The sequence below is a fragment of the Myotis daubentonii genome, chromosome 4 (genome assembly GCF_963259705.1).
Source record: "Myotis daubentonii chromosome 4, mMyoDau2.1, whole genome shotgun sequence".
Lineage (NCBI taxonomy): Eukaryota > Metazoa > Chordata > Mammalia > Chiroptera > Vespertilionidae > Myotis > Myotis daubentonii.
In genome coordinates this window covers 39,234,518-39,254,375 of record NC_081843.1, presented here as the reverse complement: position 1 = coordinate 39,254,375, position 19,858 = coordinate 39,234,518, and the positions used below count along the sequence as shown (strand labels likewise).

The 19,858-nt window shown below is 42.2% G+C and overlaps 1 protein-coding gene across 3 annotated transcripts in view; it reads right to left on the bottom strand.

Moving 5' to 3' along the window:
* The window catches only part of MARCHF3 (membrane associated ring-CH-type finger 3), a 144,793-nt gene that overhangs the window by 101,238 nt on the left and 23,697 nt on the right, over nucleotides 1-19,858 (bottom strand). Inside the window, exon 1 of one of the 3 annotated variants that reach the window (XM_059693732.1) lies at nucleotides 2,194-2,300. The exons of the other annotated variants lie outside the window; for them this stretch is intronic. The gene's annotated coding sequence lies outside the window, so the exon portion shown is untranslated. Of the gene's footprint in view, nucleotides 1-2,193; nucleotides 2,301-19,858 lie in introns of those variants that run through there. 3 annotated transcript variants of the gene reach the window in all.

The window sequence follows — 19,858 nt, the reverse complement described above, 5'->3', positions numbered from 1 at the left end:
ACACCTGTACTTTTCAGGTTTAAAAATGGGGGACCAAGATAAAATTCACATTTTAGTGTAAATCCCAAAGGAAGAATCCGTGTTTCATTTTTCCTTTTCTTTCCCACTTTTTCAATTCCTAAATATATAAGAACCCACATGTTAAACAGGGCCCAAGTAAGAATGGTTCTCACAGGGAACATACAAGGCAGTAAAGAATCAAGGGCCTTTTCTCTCCTGCAAATAAATGTGGTTCTTTAAATAGAGAATTTAATTATATGTTAAACCGCTCTTCCAACACCTACTTCACACGTTTTTGTTTCTTGCACTGAAAATTAAGGTAAACTATGAAGGGGAGCTGAAGAAAAAGGTGTGTTTCCTCTGCATAAGGAGCCAAGTTGCCCACGTATACCCGAGTTAAAGGTTGGATAGAATTCATTTTTGGTTTGGACTTTATTTTCAGTTAGCCAAATAATGACAATTTATATGTTGCTCAAATTGAGATATAATTCACATACCATACAATTCACCTACTTAAGTGAGTTTTCGCATATTCACAGAGCTGGGCAATCAACACTATAATCAATTTAGAACATTTGCATCACTCCCAAAAGAAATGCCATGTCGATTAGCAGTCACTCCCCACTCTTTTCTTCCCCAGCCCTGGAAACCAGTAATCTACTTTCTGTCTCTATGGATTTGCCTATTGTAGACACTCCATCTAAATGGTACCATACAAATGTGGCCTTTTTTTTTCCACTTAGCATAATGTTTCCAAGATGTACACATGCACAAGAGTATTATCTCAATGCTCGAAAGGAACCTGGGTGCACTGTTCTTGCTATTTGCTTTCGCACCTTCTTCAGAGAGTCTGCATCACATCTTAATGCATTTGGGAAACTGAGCAAGTCCTATTGTCTCTCATCAGCAGTTTTCACTTGCCAGTGGACATCTCCACAGCAAGTTCTTATAACACCTCAGACTCAGCCTGCACAGTTTCCCTCCCCAAACACAATATTCCTTTTCACGTACTCCTTTTTGTTAAGGATAAAACCCCTGCCCACGCTAACTTTAAAACCTAGTCATCTTTACTTCATTAAAGTCTAATTCATCCATCACTGTGCTAGACTCTCCTATGCCCTAGATCTTCTCTTGCCTGCCAGCCTCTGCACCCTCTAGTGACATTCCCTGGCCCAGACCCACATCACAGCCTGCCTGCTCAACTGTGCCTGCTCAGCTCAGTCACCTCCTGCTCCAGTCTTCCCTGCACTGTGGCTGAGCCCTAAGCTGGATGAACTGCAGGGAACAACTCCATCTGGAGGGCAGGGATGGGGAAAGAAGAGCAGGTGATTTTGCTCAGAGCCATGCTGGGCCCTGGGATGACGGTGAGGCAAGCTATACTCTCAGTGCTAGAGGGGAAACTGAGTGCTTGTCAGCTCTTCCCTAGTGCTCTTCTCTGGGCCCCACCCATAGAGGTTCTGACTTACTCATTTTTAAAGTCCCCAGAAGACTCTAATGTGCAGTTCCGGGATCTAAGAGCCTGCCACAATAGCATGGGGTTAGTAGGACAAGCAAGGACAGAAGACCTGGGTGCCAACCTTGAATACCGAGGATAGCTGTGATACCTGGGACATGTTAACTAACTCTCTCCCCTTGATTTTGTCATATGTAGCCTGGGCTAAGTATACCTTCTTCATGAAAATGCTCTGAGTATTAATTAAATTTGACATGAAGTACAAAGTACCTGGCACAAAGAAGGCCCTGGGAAAGTGGGGGGTTGAGTGGGATACATATGCCTTGTTCTGCATTGCTTTTGTCACACTGCTAAAACTGGGTGACAACTCAGAACCATTTTGTTTGTTTCCCACAAGGCCTCACATTAGGGTGACTCCTTTGATGCAAAGCAAAATGACTCAGCTGGCTGAGGGCACTGTGGACCTTACAACTCATCCTGACAGGTGCACAGCCAGGTCCCGACATTTTGTGCTGCTTTAGTTTCTTACACTGTGGGAAGGAGCGGTGGTGCGTGAAAGCAGTATGGTGCGTGGAGGGACGCTGGATTAGAAGTCAGGAAAGCTCAATGTGCTATGTGACAGGAGGAAAATTCCATTGTAACATATGAGTTTAGGTTGTTGTTGACACCCTATTCACATATGCAACTGATCATATTTTTTCTCCTCCCACAGGCCCATTAGATAGATTAAGCTGAGATACCTGGTAGCAGTAGGCTCTGAAATACTTTGCAAAGTCTCACTGATGATTCTTAACTGTGAAAAAGGCTTCTTGTGGAGTCAGCAGTGCATGCCTTCATTATCTTTCTTCTAGAGGAGGAGTGCTAGATTAAGAAACACATGGAGGAATCCGGTATCTGGATGGTGCACATACCCTCTCTCTGTCTGATCAGTGCACCTGGCACATCCCAGAGCCACTGCTTTCCTTAACGAGTGACACATTCCCTTCCCATTGAATCACATCCCTCAAAGGACCAGTAGCATCCTTGTGCCCTGAGGAATCCTGGAACTGTCTTCCCTCTAGGGAAGAGCTGGGGGGAAAAAAGAGGAATAAAGAAAAATTCCACGCTAACATTAGAACCTCCCAGATGGCTTTGGTTTCCTAAGAGAGCTACTTATTTTTCAGTAATGAAGGGACAGATGATCCCTTCTGCAAGTGGCCTCAGAATAGGAGGGAAGGGGAGTACAAGAATCTGGCCTCTGAATAGGAGGGAAGGGGTGTACAAGAATCTGGCAGGAAAAAAAAAAAAAAAAAAAAGAATCTGGCAGGGCCCTGGTGTCCCGGTTCCTATCTGAGGACAGGAACTAGCCCACTGCCCATGACCAGGCTTTCCTGAGTCAGGAGGCCACAGGCTGGTCACTTCTTCAGCTCTGGATTGTGTACTGGAAACAGCAATGCAGCAGCTCAGAACAGACTTTAAGCAGGGATCTAAATATGGCAGGGCTTGAATTCTCTCGTTTGTATATCAGCAAAGGCTATCGGAGGAAGTGTCAGCAGGCTCAGAATGCAGACCTCGTGGCAAGCTAACTTTGGACTGGAATAGCAGTTTACTCAGGGCCCCAAATCCACCCTCACTGCCAACTTGATTTATGATGCTGGGGTCAGTCCACTGGGGCTCATATGGCTGAAGAGCCAGTTCCCTCAGCTTACTTTCCAGCTGTGCCCCCTTCACATTGCAGACACTTTCGGGCAGCAAGTCAGAAGGAGCACGGGATGCAAGGGGTTCTCCTAGATGAGGCCCAAACCAAAAGAAAGCACTGGAAGTCTATGTCCTCTTATCTTTTTCTTATCTTTTATCTATGCCCAACTTCTTTTACGTTTTTCATATTTGATCAGGGTTGGCTATATTTTTTCCAATAGTAAAACTGAAAAATTAGCCAGAAATGTAGAAGACTAAGAGAGAGAGAGAGAGAGAGAGAGAGAGAGAGAGAGAGAGAGAGAGAGAGAGAAGTTATTAAAGTGAGGCTGAAGCAAGGTAAAACCTGCTCATGAACTGAAGCTGACTGTAATAATAGGACTGGAGGGAGGAGGGAGGTGGGTATTCTAATGTTAATGTGGAATCTGGCAGTTTTAGGGTTTTGGAGGGAAGACAGTGCCAGGATTCCTCAGGGCACAAGGATGCTACTGGTCCTTTGAGGGATGCGATTCCATGGGAAGGGAACGTGTCACTCGTTAAGGAAGGCAGTGGCTCTGGGACGTGCCAGGTGCACTGATCAGACAGAGCGAGGGTAGGGAAAACCTTCCGGTGGTTCTCTATATTCAGTCTAGAGACTCTAGGATAAACCACACCAGAGTAAAGGCGCTTAGAAAATTAGGACAGGAACACCTTCTACGCCAGGACGGGGATGTGAAAAGGAGTAAGGAAAGCCAAGCAGTGGTTAGGTGCAGCCAAGGGCAGCACACAGAGAGAGTGTGCAGGGTAGGTGAAGCCCAGCAGCTCGGGGAAGGTGAACAGAAGAACCAGACAGGAAACAGGCTGCTGCTCAGGGTCTGCAGATCAATGCCAGAGCCCAGCCCAGGCCTCAAGTGAAAAGTGAAGGTGGTGGAAGCAAAGGGCCTCTGAGAGCCAGTCATGCTTCTTGACATTCCCGGGTCATAGGTCCCTTTTAAGACAACTAGAGAGCCACTCCAGAGAAAATGCATTTGTGTTCACATTATTCCACCTTTCCCTTCTGGGGAGTCACAGGTCCCAAAAGCCAAGTCACAGACTCGAGATTAGGAACACAAGACCCAAAGGATGCTCCTCTGCTCTGAAATATGAGAAGTGATAACAGGAAATGTGTACTTAAAGGACTGCTTAATCCTTTAAACCTCTGGCAACCAAAGCGGAATAATATGAGACCTGGCCTGAGACAGTTCTGAATAATATACATCATTTGCAACAAAGATTAGTTAGGCATTTAAAGCTGCCAGTTTGTGCATGAGTCCAGTGGAAAGGCGGGGACCGGGAGGGCAGGAGGGAGGTCTCAGAGGCAGAGCTGTGGGGGAAAAAGAGGAATAAAGAAAAACTGGGAAAAGAGTATTTGGGAAGAAAACTGTCCCCCTATCCACTTCCAGGTAGTGGTGGGAGAAAGTTAATTCAAATAATGATGGGGCCTCACTTTGGGGGACTATTCTTAGCTTTTTGTCATGTATGCTTCATACTAAATTAAGACACACGGTATTTCTTTAAAAAAAAGAAAATAATATATTTGTGACAGTGACTCAGTACTATTTTTATTTTTAACAAGACATCATTACTTTTCATTTACTCCTTTAATTAAACCAAAATTTGATTTCTGACAAGACATGGAGATATGGGAGGGAAAGGATTGCAGCTCTGTTTGCTATTAGTAAATATGTGATAGGTTTAATTTGATGTTTATGTATGGATGAGTTTTTCGTGGCGGTAAGGAGGCTCTGGTTTTGAAAATACATGGTGGTTTCTGATTCGTAAACACACTTTTGCCGGGAGACAAAGCCTGACCTTAGGAGCATTTTTCATGCATGACTCTATTTGGTCCCTGGGTACAGAAGAAGCAAGGACACAGTAGGGTGGATTGACTGTCCAAGGAAATTTAACTTCTTATAAAAGAAACAGAGAGTTTAGATCATTAGCACAACGTGCCCTGAGTGTGAGTCCATCGCAAGCATATCTAACAGTACTAGGATTTATAGAAGAGTGCTCATTGTCTAATGTTCCCCAGATGATGTACAGCATATGAAAACATATGCATAATTAAGATACAGAATTAGGAGTCAGAAGATCTGGAATCAAGCAGATTCAGAAGCTGTACGGTACATGACCTCGGCAAATGATGTACCACTTCAGACAAAGCCCACGTGTCCTACCAAGTGTTCTAAAAATGCCTACTTACTTCCCAACCCCACAAGTAGCATCAAATGTGAGCAGTGAATGAAATACCAGAAATTAAAGCATTTGAAATCTCTACAGTACCCTATTAAGTTATGCCATTGTTATACAAAGCTACAGAATTTTTGGAAAATGTAAGCATATTTAAAAAAAATTTTGAGTGCCTACTTTGGACAAAGCACTGTTCTAGGTATTGTGAATTACATAGGTGAATAGGCCCTTGAAAAAGCTTTGTTTATGATTTTAAAAATTAAAATAAGAAAGTTAAAGTTCAGATTGTAAGGCTTAAAATTCATATTTTGAAGATTTTTCAAATACTTCAAAGTCGAATGGACTTATATCCAAGCAAATAGGAGAATAATTTCATTTAGATAGAGCAAATAAAATGATTAGTTGAAAAATTCTAAGTAAGTACAATGCAATAGATATTTAAGCATCAACATTGATAAATCTGTCTAGAGTAATACATAAAGCAAATACATTTGAGCTGAATCACATGATTCTTTTTTTTTTTTTTTATCTCAATATGAATGCTGACCTCTGTTGACACACCAATACTTAGGAGAGGCACTTGCATGAGCAATCAGGTTCTCTGTAACAAATAAACTGTGTTTTCTTCTTGTAGAATATGGTGGAATGAGTACAAGCAATTGTCTTCCTAGAATATAATAAAATGATACTGAAAGAGGGAGGGACACAACAGTGAAAGGAATGAGAAAGGGACATCAGGGGAAGAAGACAGATTTTGACAAAGTTTTGGAGGTCAAGGACAGGATGGCAGAGAACAGAGTAGATGATTAATATTATGTGTCAATGTGGGTAGGCTATGGTGTCCCTCCTTTTGAACAAACACTAGTCTAGATGCTGTGAAGGTATTTTGTAGATGTGATTAACATTTAAGATTTTTGACTTTAAGTAAAAGAGGTTACCCTCCTTAATTTGGGTGGATGGGGGTGGTGGTCGCAGTATGTAGGCTCATCTAATCAGTTGAAGGTTTTAAGAGCAAAAACCAAGGTTTACCAGAGAAGAAGATATAGGAGAAAACTTTGGGAAAGTGGGAGGGTGGGCATGAGCTGCCTGGCAATGTACCAGTAAACCAGTAAGACCCAAGGCTCACTGGGCAGCAGCAACAGGGACTGAGATTCTGAAAGAGAGTGTAAAAGAGAGAGGTTCATGGGAGTCTGCCTAAGGTGCACTGGGCCTGGGAGTGCCCTTCGTTCTTTTCCTTATCCTCTGCCTTATGTCCACGTACTGTGCCAACTTTTACTTGTGGGCAAATTATTGGGGACTCTTTATCTATTAAAATTTTTTAAACTGCCTGGAAATTATACTATATGTAAGACACTGACATTAGGAAAAGCTGGGTAAGGGATATACAGAAACACTATTATTTTTGGAACTTTTCTCTAGGTCTGAAATTAGTTTAAATTGAACATAATTAAAGCATAGTGATAAATCACAAAAACAATATGTAATTATATATGTGTTTTCCGACGGTCTTAGGCGACCCCTGTGAAAGGTTCGTTTGACCCCCAAAGGGGTCGCGACCCATAGGCTGGCGACCCACAGGTTGAGAACCGCTGCTCTAGAGTAAATCCCTCCCCTTAGGCATTTGGAGCCCCCACCCCACCCCCCACCCTATCCCCCACAGCCACAGAAACTCCTGACAGGAATCTAGCCCCTTCTCAGTGTTGATCCTAACATGAAACTACCAGGAGACAAGCTCCCCACAGCACCAATGGCCCATGCAGCCTTCCAATTCAGGGACAGCACAGAACAGGAAATCAGACCTACATACACAGCAACAGGGAAAACCCACACCAAGTATTAAGAAAAATCAACTCAGCCCTTTGTTCTTAAATATCGGTGGATAACCAAAGTTCACCACCCCTCTTTAAAAACAAATTAGAAGCCCTACAAAGAAAAGCCAAGTAATTTAAACATGATACCTGACTCCTAAAGAAACAAATCATTCAGAAAACAAGAAAATTTTAAAAGTGAACTCAAGCTTTGTTTCCACTGGGATTATTAATATTTTCAACTAACAGAATGGAGAATCAAGATGTACTATATAAATAGTTGGAATAATAAATAGAGGTTTAAAACTATTGTTTTTAAAGTATAAAGCTTAGCAATAGAATAATTAAAAGTAACCATCAATTTGGGAAGGGAGAAGGGTAATGGAAGTGAACAAATAGAAAAGGTCAACAGATAATTGACACAATTAAAAAAAAAATAGCAATGAAAAGATCAAGCAAGGAATCACCTGAGCATCCATTACCAGAGAGCAGTGTTGTCTTGGGAAGGGGGTGATGGGGGGTGGGAGGAAAGCATGCATGGCATTTGTGTGGTATTTTATTTTTATTTATATGTGTATCATTTTCACAAAAGCTGAAAAGGAGATAAAGAAAAAAAGTTTCAAAAATATTCTTTCAGAAATGAGATTTTTCTTTTTAAATGTAGGCAACTTCCACTGACATCACCAACAAACTTCACTGAAGAAGAAGAAAACCTATAATAATAGGACTAAAGGGAAACAAATTCAAATTTGGTAGAGGCTCAAGCAGCAAGACAATTTGGAAATTTCTGAATTGTTTCCTGCCGGGGTCTAGCCCCAGCGGGTCCAGGGGTCCCCAAAGGTGTGGACGGAGTCGGCGAAGAAGGAAGGACACGGAGACAGCGTTCAGTTGATCAGCAGCCTAGCCAGGATCTCTAGCCCAGATCTCCAGCCAAGTTCTGGTCTGGATCTCCAGAGAGGTTCTGTAGCCATGTTCCCTCGCTAGGTTCTCCAGCCAGGTTCTGTCCAGGCTCTCCAGTCAGGTTCAGTGTCCAGGTTCCAGTCAGGTTCTCCTGCCAATCTCTGTAGTCAGGTTCAGTCCAGGATCCCTTGCCATGTTCTCCTGCTAGGCTCTGACTCTAGGCTCCGAGGCCAGTCCCTCTCCAGGATCCTCCGGCATGCTCTCTCCAGCGAAGTTCTTCTGTCTCTAGGCTCCGTGTAGGTTCTGTCTTCTTGATTCTGTTCTAAGTTCTGAGTGTTTCTGTCTTGTTACAACTGTATTTATACCAGTTGATTCAATCCTATCAATCTCTATTACAAAGGTTAGGGTGTTTCTTATCTCCATTCCAGGGAGAAAAGATTATGTAGTTTAAGCATGATTGTTCGTAGTTAAAGGGATTAATTACCCGCCTGGCACTTAGTTGAGGGGTTTTATTCCCTCCTTAACTTCAGGGGAAAATCCCTACCTGGGGATTCAACCTTTCTCTGAGAGGTGACCTTGGTTAAAACACAGCGCCAAGAAGGTGAGCAAACATATTAAGAACCGTATGCCATATATGCCAGGTCCCTTGAAACCGCAAGGATGGACCGGCTCCCGGCAGTTTCCTTTGTCAGAAAGAAAAGAAAGTTTTTAAAAAACACTTTAGTAACCTCTCCCCGTCCCCCATACACTGTGGATCTTGTCAGTATGTGAGTGGCAGTCCACTGTAAATCTAAGTGTAAAAATAGACCACATGCTTCGTGAGCTGGGGCCTTTCCATGGCTGGGGAGTGAGATTTGTGGAGTGTTCCAGTACTATTGTGAGCTAGCAAACCGTAAATTGTAACACACGTGGAGGAAAGGAATGTTTTACTGATAGCACCGGTATGAATATATTAATTACAACACTTAGAGCCCATCAATGATAATTATGAACAGCTTCCTATTATATTATGCTCTGATCCTTAGTGTTTTCTGCAATAATAGCAACTTGCCTTTTTAATGAAGTTTAGCAGCATGATGACTTCTATTATTATGTTTTCTTCTCCCTACATTCATTTTTACTGTAATGTTTTCCTTGGCAAATGTATTCCTTGTCCTGATAAAATGTCTAGCTTTGTGAACTTGCCATATGCCTAACAAGCAAGAGTCCCAAAGATATTTCCATGTACTCACTGCCTCTAGGATTTGAAATAGGGTCTGCCAACTGGGTCTTCCTTGGGCCACATGAAATATATGAAGTTGAGCAATTTACTGGAGCTGCAAACACTGGCAGCTTTAGGGAAACAATTTACCAGACAATAAAAGAGAAAGCCATCCTGTGGGTTTAGTGAATGTGGAGTGAACAGTACAGCCCCAGGGTATACAGTACGATCAAAACCTGTGATTATCCTCCAACACCACCACACCAACTTTTCTTATGTTTTTACATTCTGATAGCTCAGTCTAAAAAGTTCACCTGCCATCAAATCTGCAGCTGGAAACAAAACACACCTCTTCCTCTTGATACCACAGGTATCGTGTCCATTGGTCTTTACTAATCTGTCCAAATTGGCATCATAAGAAGAATGTCAAATCAGCCTGAAACACAAGACCCCTCTCCCCGACCCCCAAACCCCTAATGATATCGCAAAGCCTTCCATAACACCTCCGAGGACTCGAGCTCAGGGAAGGAAGAAAAGGGAGCTTGTAGCTCTGTGGCTGATAGGCAGGCACTGAATGGACATTTCCCTGAAGGAAAATCAGACAGAAAATAATCATTTTATTATTTGCTTTCCAATCTCCTTTCTATTTTATTAAAGTGGAGTTGTGAGTGAAAAACAAAAACCCCATTCAGTTCAGTGCCCTTGGCTGAAAGTTTTCCTTAGTCAGGATCATTCAGTTAGTTCGCACTTGAATACTGTGAGTAACCGGTTCCTGAAGGTTACTGGCCGAATTTCCAGGTCAGGGTGCAGATATGGTTACCACAGAACTCTGAAGGTTACCAAAGGGCATTAGAGGGCCACACATCATATAATAGTTTTTTTCCTTCCTGTTTTTGATACCCAGGTGATTCTAAGGCAGACCACCATGACTCATGAGGCCATCAGAGGACAAGGCCACCAACCCAAATAGCCTTTGAACTGATCTTCCCTGTTGAGTATAAAGGTGCTAATTGCAGCAATAGTCACAGGGCACAGCCACATCTCTCCTAAATTAGGGCTGAGGTTCCAAAGCCAGGTAGGTGTAGAGGACAAATCCATAATCTCCTATTTCAACCATAGGGAATCGAGATGATAGGAAGCCTATGAGTAAAGTATCTCCAATGATCAGAATTTGAAAGCATTTAAAAGAAATCAGTTATTAGGCAACTGAGAATATGAATAAAACTTAGAAATATCACCCTTAAAAGATGTGCCATCTTCAGGTTCCCAATATTTGTTATTATCAGATGCCATCAGCACCACAACACATGACTGCCTGAATGGCCTGGGGAATGACTTTGTGGCCCAGTAGATTGCTGAGCTTATCTGCAAAGCTGCCATAATCTCCCCTGAATATCAGGGCAGAGTCTTGCCAAACAGCTACACACTCACTTTAATCATTTCAGGCAGAAAAAAAGTTCTGTATATAAACAAAAAGTTTAACCCTTGAGATAGGGTCTGCATCCCTATTCCATGCCTCTCCCTTGCGTTCAATGCACCCATAGGCTGTTGAAATGATTGAAAATGGTGTAGATCTAACCTTAATCTTAGACCGTTCTCAGTTAATATTATAGGAATGCAAAACAAAACAGTCCCTTTGAAAATGATTTGGCAGTTTCTTTATAAGAACTAAACACAAACCTGTCTTTTAACCCAGCAATCTGACACTTAGGTATTTATGTAAGAAAAATGGAAACATGTTCACAAAAATGGTATGTGAATATTAATGTGACTTTATTCATAATAGCCCAAATCTGGAAACAACTGAAATGTGCTTCAACTGGTGAAGACAAACTCTGGTACATCACATAATGGAGCAATAAAAAGGAACTAACTACTGATACATGGCACAACACAGATGGCTCTCAAATGCATTATGCTATGTGAAAGGAACCAGACTCAAAAAAATACATAGCACATGAATATATAATCATCCTGGAAAAGGCAAAGCTATAGGGCTGGAAAACAGGTCAGCAGTAGCCAGGGGCTGGGAGTGGAAGGAAAAGTTGACTTCGAAAGAGCATGAGAGAATTTGGGGGAGGGGGGGTGATAACACTGTGCTATATCTTGATTGTGATAGTAGTTACACAACTTTATGATTTGGTAAACTGCATAGTACTATACACACACAAAAAGTGAATTTTACTGTATGTAAGTTATAAAAATAAACCCAACTTGAGCACAAAATCTCAGCGTAAAATGCTCAATAATTAAGAAAGGCAAACTTCAAAAGAGATGATGAACTTCCTTCCTACACCAACATTTGCAGGCCTTCTCCCAAGCTGGGTGTTGTAGCACTCAGAAGCCAGGCACTCAGTTACTCTTGGACATGTAGTTTAAATAAAGCATCTAATACGTAGATCAATAGATGTTTTCAAGCCCATACTTCATGAGGGAGCTTCTGACACCCTGGCACCAAGGTGCTATTTATTTTGCAGGGTGCTACATGTGTTCTTACCTTGCTTTGCCTGGGTTCCAACTGCCTGGATGCCACTGCTTTCACACTCACTGGAGTTAAGAAATTGTTTCAGACTGAGAATTCAAGCCTGCCCTGTGTTTGTTTTCTATGATGAAGCAAATTAATCTTTATTACTCCAACTGGACATAACACAGAGAAAAGAGACTTCCATAATTCAGTGATACTTTTCTAGATGACCTGTACAGAATTATTTTTGGCAGAAAAATATTTGTGTCCTGGACATCCAACGGTTGTTAATTTTTCACTGGATGCCATGACAATAATATACCATTTTAATGGCTGTGATTTGACGCAAGGCTTCATTTTGCCCTATCCTTCTCCCAATAAAAACATTCATTGGGGATCCACTATATGGAAATAAATGCTAAGGACAAACAGAATGAGAAACTCAAAGGCCTAGACTTTCAGCAGCCTTCTACAGCTACTCACATACCTCCAATGGAAGGCAGAGTGTGGTGTGTGATAAACAGAGGCATAAATACAGTGCTAAGGCAGCAGGGGGAGGGGAAATTGAAATAGTCTGGGAAGCTGGAATAGAAGCTGAGCCTTGGAAGGATGAGGAAGATGTAGAGCTGCAGCTATTCCAGGCTGAGGAACCAGTTGGCACAAAGGTTCCTTGTGAACACAGATTTGTTTAAATTAGTTATCATAGGCTGGCCTCCTGGAGCCTGAAAACCATGGGTACTTTATCATTTTTATTTTTGAATTTCAATGTCTTCAGGCCTCAAGCCTCTAACATATGTAGGTTATCTGCCTTGTCCATAAAGGCATTTCAGTGGTGACCCCGGTGTAAGTGGATTGCTTGTGGTCGGAGAGTTATAAAGAGTCAAGTTCGAAAAAAATAAAAATAAATAAACAACAAGAAGGGAGAAGAGGGCAACTGGTGGGAAGCTTTTGCTCCTCTCTAGTGGATATGGATCCAGGATCTTTAGTCCCCTCAGGAAATGGCATTAAAACAGAACACTAAAAACCAATGCAGGAGAACCTTTATTGCAGCATTATCATTACTATTAAGAAAACGGAAATCATATAAATATTCATCAACAGGGCACTGCTTAAATCAATAATTGATTATTGACACAATGGGATACTACAGAGCCAGTAAGGGAAAAACAAATAAACAACAGTGTGAAGAAATGGAAAGATCTCTAGGAGAAATTACTTAAGTTAATTAAAAATCAGGGAGCAGAAGAGTATGTATAGTAGGCTCCCATTTACGTTCATATATGCATACAAACTTCTAGAAGGATACATAAAAATTGTTAACATTGGTTACATCTGGGGAGTGAAAAATGAGGAGAAAGGGAAAAATTTATTTTCAACTCATACCCTCCTGTAACTGAGTTTATTTTTAACCACTTGTGCATATAATGATGATGATCATCATCACATAAAGCAGTGGTTCTCAACCTTCCTAATGCTGCGACCCTTTAATACAGTTCCTCATGTTGTGGTGATCCCCAACCATAAAATTATTTTCGTTGCTACTTCATAACTGTAATTTTGCTACTGTTATGAATCGTAATGTAAATATCTGATATGCAGGATGTATTTTCATTGTTCATGACCCACAGGTTGAGAACTGCTGAAGGAATACTTATAATACTTCCTGGGGCTGACCTGCAATGTACTATGAGGACCAATGGCTAATACTGTAAAAGGTACTATAAGTTTAATTTAACAAGTATTAAACATTTTAAATTAATAAGTGGTTACTGGATATGTTATTGTTGCAAGCCTTGAACAGCTAACAATAGAGTGCAGTAGCACGTTAAGACAAAGAGAAGACAACAGAAATGATGTGAATGCGGAGTGGGGGAAGGAAAGGGGGGAGCCAGGCAGAGAAGACTTCCTGGTGGAGGCAAGGCTTAGGGCTTGGATTGGTGAAGCAGAAGAAGCACAGAAAGGACAACAGAATGAGAAAACAAGAAAACAATATGATGAGCCGCTCACTTGACAAAAAGACATTTGCTACTCTCAATTCTGTTTCAGAACTGATTAGTACTAGAAGCAAAAAAGCATTCCAAAATCTGAAAATCCTAATCCCTCTCAGTCACAAAGGGCTTCCCTTTCCATCAAAGGCTTTAAGACTAAAACAACGTGGACCAAGATCCATGAACTAGACTTGGGTCTCTTCAATGCTTGAAGAACAATGAAAAAACACTAGGAATCTCTCCACTCCCATCCACGTGCATGCCTGAGTGTGTACACATGCACGTTAAAACAAATTCTGATCCCTTTTTCTTTGTCAGAGGTAAAAAGCTTTGCCATATATATATATATATAAAAGCCTAAGTGACTGTTACGACCGAACGACTGGTTGACCAGTCACTATGATGTGCACTGACCACCAATGCTGGCACTCCCACAGCCAACCTCCCACAGCCAGCAAACCTCTCCTGGTCCCTCCCCCCCCAGCCGGCAAACCTCCCGCAGTCTCTACCCCCCATCCAGCAGGCCCTGTCCAGCAGGCCCCGGCTGGCCTGGCCCTGATTGGGACTGGGCAAAATAGCCCCGATAGGCCCTGATCGCTGGCCAGGCCTAAGGACCCCACCTGTGCATGAGTTTCATGCACTGGGCTTCTCATATTTGAGTAACATTTGATTAGAGCAACCAGCCTCCCTTTCAAAGGAGGCTTCTGGCTGAGCGGCGCTCCCCCTGTGGGAGTGCACTGACCACCAGGAGGCAGCTCCTGCATTGAGCATCTGCCCCCTGGTGGTCAGTGTGCATCATAGCGACCGGTTGTTCCACCATTTGGTCGATTTGCATATTAGCCTTTTATTATATAGGACTAGAGGCCCAGTGCACACGAAATCGTACACGAGTAGCTTGCTTCCACTTGCCGCAGCTGGCCACCCTGCTCATCGCCACTTGCACCCTGCCTTCTGCCGCTCGTAGCTTTCCACCGCTAGTAGCTCGCGCCCCGCCCTCCACCGCTCGTAGGTCTCTGCCGCTAGTAGCTCTCCACCATGAGTAGCTTGTGCCCTGCCCTACCCACTGAGAGAGCTGCTGCCCGTTTGGTCGTGACACCGTTACGACCACAGGCCTTTTATGATATAGATTTGCTTAGTGCTCTATCCCAAAAGAACCCACTTGATAAACACTGTCCTCTTTTTGCAAGTTTAGGAATAAGAAGAGGAGTTTCCCCTCCCCAATCAATAGGCTTGCTATCTCTTGCTATCACTGGTACCCAATGTGAAAGCACCAAGGGCAATCTTTCCTGTGGATTCAGATCCTGTTTCTAATAGCAACAGTAGAATAAGCTATTTAATTTATTTTTCTGAATGCCAGTTTACTAGATACCTTATTTTTTGGTAAGATTATCCTTTTTTCATACTTCCTCCCTCTCTCTTGAGGAACTATGTTAGATAAGCAGTAATTCTCTGTGTCCATTTAGTACATCTGGCGAACTTCACCTTGTCTGCTACTATTCTTAGGGAATTGACCACAGTCAGTTATTTTAGAAAATGATCATAATAAATAATCTGCTGATTGTTTATTGCTAGGGGAAAATATTGAAGCACTGTTATTACAGAAACCCATTGGAGACTATTGGTAATCTAAGAACTGAGGAAATGTTAAGAGAGTGAAAAAGAATATTATTCTATTTCTCAAAACTCTCCTGACTAGCATCATAAAATGACTTTTTCAATGGCAGGAAATATCTCCTTACCCCAGAAATCTTAGGTCCAGGTGGGTTGTTTTTCCTTTTATTTTGTGTAGGTCACAAAGTAAATAAAGAAACTTCTTGTGCAAGGGGAAAGGAAGACCATGGAAATACAAAAGCAGCAGCTTCCAAGTGGTCCACATGGCAGCCAATGAGCTGCATAACCAGAAGTTAACCAGGCCTGGCTGCTGATCAGAAAGTGCTGACTTACGGGGAACCAGAATTCTGCTCTAGAGGCTAAGAATAAAGCATAGAGTTCCTGCTCCTTTTTCAAGCCACTCCTTGGCTTCCCTTAACTTGGAGAATGCATACAGCTTGGATCAGGGGTGAAACTGGAGCAGCTACACTAGATGGGCACTTGGCCTCTGACCAACATGCTTGTCTCCTGACTTTGCTCTCAGCAAACCCAGTGCAAACATTCAGCATTCCATGGCTGAGGCCACATATGGAAACTATCAGGTGGAGATGGCCACAAATGTATACTTTCTCACACTGGGGAGAACAGATGGGGAGATGAGATTGGGGTGGGGGGAAGGTGGAGGTGAGGATAAAGAAGCCTCATGAATTCCTTAAAATCCATGCCAGGAGGACAACTAAGAGATATTCCTGTGGATGTCAACTTGAAAAAGGCCATCTTTTAAACAAAAGTCTCATTTATTCCCCTGCACCACTCCTTCCTTGCCAATCCCCAGGCTACGCCAAAACAAACTGAAAAGCTATAAAGATTTGTGGTTAAAAGAACAAGCTCCAAAATATTTGTGGATATTACCTAAAGGGGCCTCAAAGTGATGGACTGACGTAAAACTAAGAACTGGAAGAAATATTACCGCATGTCACAAGACATCAGGAAGAAAGTATACATGGCGAAAACTAGAGAGCCTCCTAGAAAGTTCTTTTTAAGCAACACTTTTCAAGGAGAACTAGCATATTGAACTTTCCACATAATTGCTTTTCAGGTCTGTCTCCCAAATAATCCCTCAGTGAATATCTAAGTCAGCAAAACAATAGGAATTTTTATATTGATTCTACAATACTGGCATGTCTGTGAGCTATAAGTCTCAGTTCGAGTAAACACATAAAATATTGCCAATAAAGATAAGAAGTTTTTACCTAATATAGATGATGCAGAAAATGGGTCCATTTTCTGCGCGCGCCCCCCCCCCCCCCCCGCCCCCCGCCCCAGATGGCAGACTTATACAATGCTCATTTTTAGGGCAATAATGTCCAGACCAGCATTCAATGAGCCCATTAGAATCAGCCAGTCCAGCATAACTTCCTGGTCCCCCTGCACCTTGGGGACATGGAGTCTATTTACAGGGCAAAGTCCTCAATGACTTGACCTAAATCTTGGGCCTCTAAGCTCCAAACTCCTTACAGGCTCCTCTCTTACAGGCTACTCTCTCACTGACTTTCAGATTTGACTCTCACTGTTCTATTCCCAGGCATAAATTTACCTCACTGCCATTACAGTTTCTGCCCGTCCAGCCACCTTGCAGTAATGTCTCCCAGCTGATTCAGCCCCTGATCCTCTGGCACCTGGCCACTTCAGGGGGAAAGCACCCTTCTCCATGCTAAAGAGAAATAATCACTAAAAGAAACTCCTTCTAACTATGAAATGAATGTTCCAAAATGCTCCCCCAGTGCATGGCATTATATTTTAATATTTCACAGAAGATACTAGCATTCCAGAAACTAGGTTCAAGTTTATTTTCAAAACATCCAAATGGTCAACTTCTCTATACATCAAATATATAATCTAACCTATTTGGTCAACAAACATACCAAATACCTATTATTGTACGACTGCTAGTGTTGAAGGTACAACAAATAAGGCACTGCCCTCACCCTCAAAGAACTTAGCCATTACTAATGTACCACGATGCATAGAAATCAGCCCACTCCATTGAAGCCATATCATGAAACCAAAGCAAAATACTAACAATGCCTTAGTCATTCTAAACTTTATAGTTTTCAAAAGGTTAGTACATATATTTTAATGTTAATGATCTCAAGTTAATTTCTCACTAGTAAATTGAAAGAGATCCTTAACATCATTTAGCCAACTTTATTTGTGCTATTGCCCTCCCTTTTAACATACATCCTTCATTAATCTCCCTTTCCCAAAAACTTAGGAGGCATCATGCTTCCATACCATTCCTTTTCCCACATTTCAGTTCATTATCAAGTCCTGTTTGTTCTGACACTTCTCTCCATCCCCACTGCCAAGCAATCATCAGATCTCACCTGAAGTACTGCAGTAACCTCCTAATCAGTTGCCTTGCTTCCACTTTTATTCATTACAATCTATTCTCCACGCAATAGCCGGTGCTCAGTGTACCCATAGCATGCAAGTAAGTCAAGGTGAATTAGGTCCCAGCAACTTTTATCAGAACTAGAACGCTGGGCGGTGATATAACATGCAGCATGATGAGGAATAATTTGGAATTGGCAATGCCAGTGACCTCATAGTCTCACTCCTCTTTGGAAAGGCAAGAATGAATTACTTTATATAAGACCCTAGGGAGACAGCTGTAATCATTTGGACGCATGCCACTTAGAGACACACTACAGAATGGACACTACATAGTGACACATTCCAGAGGGTATGGAATGAGAAACAGAGGAAGACCAAGAATGAATTGAGTAGACTTAGTGAAGAATGACATGGCACAAAAGGATTTAAAGAATGAAGCTGGGAAGCCAATGATACCCAGCCACCAGAAAGACATTAACCCTATCACAAGTGATGAAACCAGTTAAGAATTCCATCCGCACAGCTATCTCAGCTCTGATACCATTTGTCTGGTGATTACCAGAAGACTGAGCAATAGAGACAAGGGTTATATTTAAAATGTGTATTAGTTTTCAGGTTCCTCCCTCACTTCTTGTTTTAAGTCTGGCCTATATACAACTGGCTGTGAAAGATGTATTGCATGTCACTATTCTTAGTGTCTCTTTCATTGAAAATAAACTGATGTTGTATTTGGATGGGCAGAGGGATTTATAAGTATAAAAGTTCTAAAGGGAAGAGATGGCTCCAGAGATGGTGGGAAACAGTTTGAGAGCCGAAAACTGGAGTCAACTGCTGCTCTGCGTAGTCAGGGTTGGTTTGTTTGCCTCCTTTCTGTACTGACTTTAAAATAGTTATTTTAATTCCAATGCTGCATTGGCACTAAGACCACCACATCACAGTGGAAACTGTCAACAGGCCATTTCCCAGAAACTAGACAACTATGCCCTCAGGTGAAACAACATTACTACAGTATGTTTAGGAGGTGGGTAGGCCCATTAGCATGCCTCTGGAATTTTTAACACAAACAGAATCCAACCCCTATGTCATATTTCAGGATGGGTGATTTCCTTGCTACAAGAACAGTTCCTTTTATAAATTAGATGTTACTGGTGGGGTGGGGAGAGGAGTTAAGACAAAATTAATTTCTAACGAACCAATGTTTAGCTATTACTACAATGGAGTATGCTGGCAGGAAGGTCTGCCTGGAGGGAGAGAGAAGAGGACAGAGCACAGACTGCAAGTCCCACTGGACTGAGCAACTTGAAGATGGAGATTCTGTCTTATTTCTCTTTAGCTGCAGAACCTTGCAGGTGCCCAGCACTCAATAAATGCTTGTTGCATTGAACTGACAGCTGGAGAAAAGAAAAGAAAAAGAACTGAGAGTGGAAGCTTGGTGAGTGGGATGGAAAGAAACTAGAAAATAAGGGTTTGGGTGTACTAGAGGAGTAAATAACATTGGTAGGAAATGAGTGGAGAGAGAAAAAAATGACAAAAATTTACCAAAAAATAAATGGAGAACCAAATGTCAAAAGAGGATCCCACAAAAACATTCCATTCATATGCAAATGTGCACGCGTACCCACAAACACACAGGCACATGAGCCTGGTCAATACCAGTGGGGGAACTAGAATGCTCACTGAAGGGCAGAAGGGGTCTGGGAGGTGTCCTGTTTGTTTTAGCCCCTGCTCCCACGACAGGGGGCAGCTGAGGAAGGCTGGGGGGCAGCTGGTGGGGTAAACACCAACTGGAGGAGTCACTCAACCTGGAAGCATGTCCACGGGCAACACAGCCACAGACACTGGACTCCATGGAACGCAATGGATGAGCCCTCTTCACTAATTCTGAAGGAGATCCCTTTAGTCCTGTTCCTAATATAAACCCAAATTTACCTGACAATTCACCTTGTTTTTATCATCTATATAAAGCAACGAACAAGCCGCACTCTATAAATAGGTTTGCAAACTGGGCTGTGCCTTTTGCAAACATTAAAGTGGAAATGGTCCTGACACAGATCAATAATGCTTGCCTATTTCCCTGTGCTGTTCTGTTTATTTTTAGTCTCTACACAGAGCTCAATACCTGTAAGAAACACTCTATATCACCTTCCAGAACATTACCAACTAATGACCAAGGCA